Below are 7505 nucleotides of genomic sequence, written 5' to 3' on the forward strand. Positions count from 1 at the left end.
TGTTTTTTTCTGTCTTGGCCCAAGGAGCTAGCCCACCCACAGTCCTACGCTGCACGATGCGTGTGCTGCAGTCTGAGATGTCTCACATGCTCTGCATCAGGGACTCCTATAAAAAAAAATGATGTATCTTGCCAGGACCTGGGACTGGGTAAATTTAGTCTCGCTGCTTCTCCTGTCAAAAAGGAGACCCACCAGAAACCATCTAACTCAAACTTTAGAATCCCATTGAGTATGTTACCCTGTTCTTAATGTAAAAAAAAACAAGACCCGACAGATAAACACTGAAATTAAATTTTGGAAAATTGCCATTCTTTGTCAGACTGAAGCAGAAGCTTAAAGTTTAAGATGGCCATAAAACATGTCCAACATCCACATACACACTAGAACCTGTTCCTTTTTAAATGGCGTATAGAGACATTGGGCTAGTACAAAAGTTAGTGAGCCATCTTTTCCCAGAAAAAAATAATTTATAGAGAATCAGAAGTAGAAATAAATAATAAACAGACAAATGGGGATAAAAACTGCAATTTTACTTTGCAACATTCCGCTTTGCAAAGACAATAACCACAAAAAAAATCTTTCTATTCGACATGCTAATCTAATATGGCATACTAAAGGCTGTACACAACAGTATACACAACACCTGTCCTATTCTCACTAAAATATGTTTGCACAGGCAGAACTAGCAACGGCTTTACAGTGTACAGCACTGTTAATTAAGCATTTTATTGCACAAAGTGGCAACTAAACATGAACCCAAACAGCAGAGCGGGTGTTAACACACTGCATGACATAGCATTCTGTACATCAGACAGAAATCGCATATCCCCTTTGCATTTCAGCCATTGTTGCTTCAGTACCATTGTCAGCTCACAAGCAGCAAATGTGCTATCAACTCTTTACACAAATGAGCACCCGGTCAAGCCCTGATTGAATTAAGAAACATAAAACGGAAAGTAGCCTACACAGCTCCAAGTCTTCAATAGTAAATTGGCTGCATGGCAGTTACAAGGATAAAACAAAACAAAAACTCCGGCACTCATAGATAAGTAATGTTCTTTTTTAATCTTGGCAACAAACAAAGCGTTTTAGCTTTTAGTTTAGCTAGAAGCTGTCATCAGCGCTCAGGATTTCTTATGGACTGGATATCTTACCTGTGCCGGAGTTTTTAATTTTCTTTGAATTAAGAAAGAACAACACAGTCAAACTCTCTTGCAGGTTGGCAGTCAGCGCTGCTGGAGAAATGTCCGCACATTTTAAAGAAAAGCATTGGATTCCATCCAACAAAATAGTCTACACCACTTAGAAGAACTAACGCATTGAATACCTTTTTTTTTTTTTGGACAGTAACATTACATCAGCTGAAAAGACTGCTAGCATGCTGGCATAAAGCAACCCAGAAAGTCTGCCTGTCAGAATCATAGGAACCAATTACGTTCAGAAGCTTCCAATAACTTGTGTTAAGACAAATTAGACACACACAATTCAATAATCAATTTTCAGTTCAATTACATTTTATTTACAGTATCAATTCATAACAAGAGTTATCTCAAGATACTTTACAGATAGAGTAGTTCTAGACCACATAATTAACAAAGACCTAACAGTTCTAGTAGTTCCGTCCAGAGCAAGCAGCAGTGCAACAGTGGCAAGGAAAAACTTTTAGGAAGAAACCTTGGACAGACCCAGGCTTTTGATTGAAAATCTATTATGATGAAACGTGGCTGGATGAGCCAGTGAGGAATGTAGGTGGACCAGTGCCACCCAGGCCTATTGCTGACAACACTCCTGCGTCTGACAACTCATATCCCATGACCATCCTCAGACTTGTCAGGTGCTGCCAGTGCAAACATGAAGCAGATTGTCTAATGTCACTCTGCGTTTGCAAATCAAGGATGTATAAATTAAAAATAATAAGAGAAATAACAATGATGGGGAAAAAAGACCCGGGATTTATTTGCCTAGACCGACGTTGATGTGAAACTGTTACCGAAAGGTATGTAAGCCCACCTAAAATATGGGACCGACTGACCTCGACGTATCCAAAGCTCCATGTTTCCGCCCGTCCAGATTACAACACAACCCCAGAGTTTTACAACTCAAGTGTGGTCAGCAGCGGTTCAGAAATGCCAGGACACGGGGTGTAAATGTAGCAAAAGAAATGCATTTTTAAACATGCGCATTAAAAAGGTATTAGTTTGAAAGCCGCCTGAGTCAGTGGAGTGTCCTGTTAAGATTACGTGGACGTATGTCTATGTCCTAATGGGACACTTCCGTGTTTCATTTTTTCCCCCAGAGGGAAAATTTAGTGCCCCAGAGTTCCCGTCTGGTTGGCCCAAGTGCCCTCTTAGTTAGCATACTTGTTCCTTTAGTGGGACAAATTGGCCTGTAATTTCCAAAGGGCTCTTGTTGTCAGGACCAAGTGCCCTTTTCATTAGCACAAATCCTGTCGTGGTGTGATTTTAATGTAAAAAATAACAGATAATTAAGTAATCTAGAAAGTTTCTCAGCAATTATATTTCAAGTATTGAATCATAGTATATTGTTCATGGAAAGAGAACCTAGCTTAATTACCCCAGACTGCAAGTGGAGTTGGATAGTTGGTTCTCTGAAATAAGGTCAGTCCTGATACTTTTCTTAATGCTACTCATTCTTATCACTTAGTTATTGTTAACGTGAAGCACCAGACGATGGAGCGGCAAATCATCTGGGACACATGGATGGCTTTCAACACTCTCATTATCTGTCCTTTAAAACGTGTGTTCAGTATTAAAAGACATCCTTTCATGGTTCTCTCTCCGTAGCAACAGGTATTTGTGGTTCGACTTGTTGGATGAGTCTATAAAGAGAGAAGTAAGATAAATTACAAGACATCATCTCCCTTTGGATGTACTGTAAACACCCTGCATGCCAATTGCATTTAGTATGTGCTGTAATAAGATAAATATGTCTGAAACATGTGCTCATGGTAACTCTTAAATTTTCTGATGAAAGCCCCTTTCATCACATCATCCAGTGCTGCGTGGACAACTGCTTTTGTTTGCACAATGACTTGGCATTTACTGGTTTTTGAACCCTGCCTTTTTGACAAACGTGTGACATGAGAGACTCAGGCTAATTTTCCTCATTGACTCAGGTCCAGGCTTGTAGAAGATTTGATCTCTAGGCTAAAGGAGTCAAACCCTTCCTTGTGATTTTGTGCAATAAAAGGAGTTTGACGTTTTCATTCAACGCTAAATGTAAAACACAGAGATGTGTGTTATGAAGCAGTCTAGCATTTTGATAGTTTAACTTTATTTTACCAGGACTACTTTTACAATTAAGTGGGCTTTTACACATGCCTCATTTACTTTGGTTGAATCGCACAAGAGTATGTTTTCCCCTTTGGTGCGGTTTGTTTGGGTGGTGAGAACACAGCAATCACACTTGGGTCCCAGGTACCAAGACCTCCTTGCAGAGTACTTGGTACACTTTCAGTCAAACTCTGCGGTTTGTTTGTGGTGAGAACGTGATCTGACCTCAAACCGCACTAGCTACATGTAATCTGCAAGTCTGATCTAAATGCCTTCTATAGTCAAGTGTGCTTTGCATCTGCGGCTGAGCCATAGGCCGTATAATATTAATGGACAGCGCATGTGTGACGTCAGCCATTTGTTTGCAGAGATTTGCTATCCGTAGCTGAGTTTCCCGTTACGGGAGCAGCCATCCTGGTGGCGATGTGACAATTTTAGAACAGAGGGAGGAGTGAGGGAGGAGCTGATTACACTCTCTACGTTACGTTACACACTTTCACTTCACATCATAGCCACGGCCATAACACCCCCTGCCTTATCGCCGGCTTTAAAATCAACTAGCGATTATGAAAATGTTTACTCACTTGAGTCACTTTCTCATGGACTTCTACAGAAACCAACCTCGTTTTGCCCGTGCATGTGTCGCCCTCTGCTGGAATTCAGATAGAATGCGGGTTTAAGGCACTTCCGAAATTGTAAGCAGTTTACCAAACCGGATGGTTTGTCCATTAGTATTTACAGTCAATGGGAAGAACATATAAACTGTAGCAGCTTGCAGTGACTGCGGTCAAGCTTTCCGTCACGTCAACTCCGTGGTCAAAGCAGCTAAAGTTGGAGACAACAGAGCGAAGTCTCGGTGACAATGTCTAATTTTTTGAATTAGATTATTTAAATGAGAAAGAAAGATGCAAAAAATATGCACTAGTCCAAAACTTACATATTCCCTTATTTACTTTCTTGCACTCGCCCCAGACACATCTGACCAGTGAACGTTCTTGCGTGATTTGTGATGACGTAGTTTGGTATGCTTGGATTTTTCCAGGTGTCAAACAAAAACAACCTAAGCCAAGTTTTCAAGCTCATCAACTGATTCGGACCAAAGTAAGCAAACTACAGGTGTGAAAACGCCCTAAGATTCAAAATGTCTTTGACAAGGGTGTCCTGGCCAAGACTGCAGCATATAAAGCAACAGAAGTAAAAAAACAGTAAAAACAAACAGCAAATTACATCAGAGTTTGGTAACAGGACATGCATTTAGTGACCAAAAAGTCACTAATCCTGTTTTTAAAATATTCCATGCAAACAAAATAATCTAGTTTAAAGTGACTCTGCAGCTGACACCAAGATGATAGCGAAAAAAAACTTAACTTACTTTCTAGGGTTGTATAAAGAAAACAAATCAACATTCTCAAACAAACTGCAATGACTTGTATGAAAACTCTAATCAGAGAAAATTTTAATTGCTTGGAATATTTTTTTCTTGCACCAAAAAAAAAAAACTCTTGAACTCTTGTTATGTAGTTTAAAAGACAAATTATCTTCTAGGAAAAAAGCAAGGTATTTATAAGTTGAGACCTTTTTTTTACCGTGAGATGCGCATCGTTTTGGTTTTGTGTTGTTACGTCCCCAATGTCTAGGGGTAAGGGACCCAGCATAAGCCAGGCGATCTTGGTATGGTGGAAAATGTATTCATTTACATGAGAGTCCGTTCAACAGTTAAAAGCAGGTTGCAGTTTCTCAATCGCATATGCTGAAGATGAGGCAGAGCTATGCAAACTAGTGTTCTTATTAAAGTGACATTTTTTAACAATGTCATTGTGACACAAGTTATACTAAAATGTAAAAAGTGATGCAGCATCTTGACAGTGCAATGGTTCATAGAAAAAAATTCCTTAATTTTAAGCTACATAACAAAATAAGGTTTTGAACAGTTTGGTGTCATTAAAGGCAATTTAATGTCTATTGGTAATCCATTTTATGTAAGGCATGATGAGACACGGAGGGTTATGTTCTATAAAACCTAGCTCATGCTAAAACAGGTTTGTTTTCCCTGTGGTTAGCATTGATATATGGATTGTAATGAGATATTTTGCTCTGTGCGGTAGTTTGACTTTTTTTCTTTTGGTGACTACTCAAAAAAACAAAAACAAAGCAGTGTTGTAGGCCATTGGCTCTTAACTACTTTAAGCATAATGTGAATAAACAACTTAATTCTACCTGCTTTGCTCATACTTTTATCATATTCCTTCTGTATTGCATACTTTTATACAAAATGTCACCGTTGGATTGAAAACTTATCACAGGAGTTCCATAGCTGTAATTCCAGTCATTCTTTAAAATGTTCACACATTCTAGGCATGCTCAGCGAGGACTTTCAGCTAGTGTATTTCATTCATTCTGGCAATGCTTTATTTTCAGAATATGGCTGGTGCTTTGTTTCAATTCCACATTTACACTGTGATTGTGACAAGACGGCAAAGGTGAACGCATAGCAGCCAGATCCAAAGGCATGGCAGGACAGGGAACATGGCAGGTGTCGGATTTGATCCCATTCCCCTCAGGGCAACACACTTCAAGTGTATGACAGAGTGTATGAAAACAGGTGCCAATGGCTACCTGGCCGGGTACAAAGATCTGACAGGAAAGGACAGAGAAACACAAGTGCTGCATTATTTTCTATAGGTAATATGAGGTGCAGGAAGAAGCGACTTAACAAAAAAATTGTGCTGCAAGCTTCTTCCCCAAACATATTTTTGTGTTCTGAAGTGCTCTCTTTTCCAATTCCCTTACGAGTTTCACATACACACATTGAGAAACTCTCCACATAAAAGACCAAAGCAAAAACAAACAAAAAAAGAGATTCGGCACACTTTGGTCCATTGCAGGCATTCAAACACACAGCCAAGCTGTCCCATAATCATTCATTGACACAATCGGCAAATGTCTGCTGCAGCTCAATCCAGCCCCTTATAATAGGAACTAATTGAGTGCACCTGTGTGGAGTCATGCAAGGGCATATGGCAAATGCAGTTCAACTTGTTTGTTTGAGACAAACTTTCAAAATTTAGGACACCTAAAAAATAAAATAAATCAAGACATGAACATGCAATAAAAAAAATGTACAAGACAAAAAATATCTATAATAAACAACTTTCAAACACATACAAATAATAGATTAATTCTCTGGCAAAATGTTTACACCAAAATATATTTCTTATATACGTTATTTGGTTCTATGCCATGGTTCCTATGGATACATAGTTTTCTTTAACATGATGTGATTGCTAGAAGATATTCTGAATTACAGCAGCAGGGGAAAACTTATATTTTACCACATATAGCCACGCAAAGGAAATGGATCCAAACGTAATGTATTTTTGTTGACTGTCCATCACTTTAACCTTCGTGCAAGAAGAATTCCATTAATGCTAACCTCTGATCAATTCCATCATACCCTGACATCCAACTATTAGATATGTTCATTTTAAATCCCATCAACTGAAGTTAACCCTTACCATAAAATACATTGCACATGTAAGCCCTCTTTCCCTGAGTTGAGGTTGAGCCAACTTATCTTGCACGTGTATTACTCATGCTGTCTGAACCCCATTTATCTATTATTGAGCCAAACCGTATTGGCAATCCAATCCCATTTGTCATTTAGTGCCCTTCCCTTCAGCATCATGCCTCTTTCAACCTGCGTGAGTCATGAGTGCTATATGAACGCACCTGATAATGTCACCCTTGTGATTTTTTGTCCTGTGGACACCGCTCCAATGATGTTCATTTGACACCTTTCCAGTCATCCTCATGGGAGAGAGCCGCATTCCCGTACCACAGCCCTTCAAAAGCTCACACAAAAGATGACTACCTGGGTAATATCCTGCCTATTGTTCACCTGGGACAACTTTTAATTATAACCTAACGCTGCTTTTGTATTTTCAACAAAGCAACCGCTGTTAACGTAGGCTGGCTCGAAGCAACCTTTTGCTTTTGTGCCTTCCTTTATTTCCAGGTGCTCACTTCCAGGTAATGCAGCTAATGACAAACCCATCCTGACCTAAGTGTGGCTGACGTAAATTCTGGTGAAAGAAGGCCGCTTGTTTTGTTGATGAAGTGGCTTTGAGAGAGATCGGAATGACCCCAGGGTGCGAGCCCTCCGCCACATGGTCCCTCGGTCTATTGCTCTCTGAGTTTGGTTTTATTTTGCTC

The sequence above is a fragment of the Etheostoma spectabile genome, chromosome 24, assembly GCF_008692095.1.
Source record: "Etheostoma spectabile isolate EspeVRDwgs_2016 chromosome 24, UIUC_Espe_1.0, whole genome shotgun sequence".
Classification (NCBI taxonomy): Eukaryota; Metazoa; Chordata; class Actinopteri; order Perciformes; family Percidae; genus Etheostoma; species Etheostoma spectabile.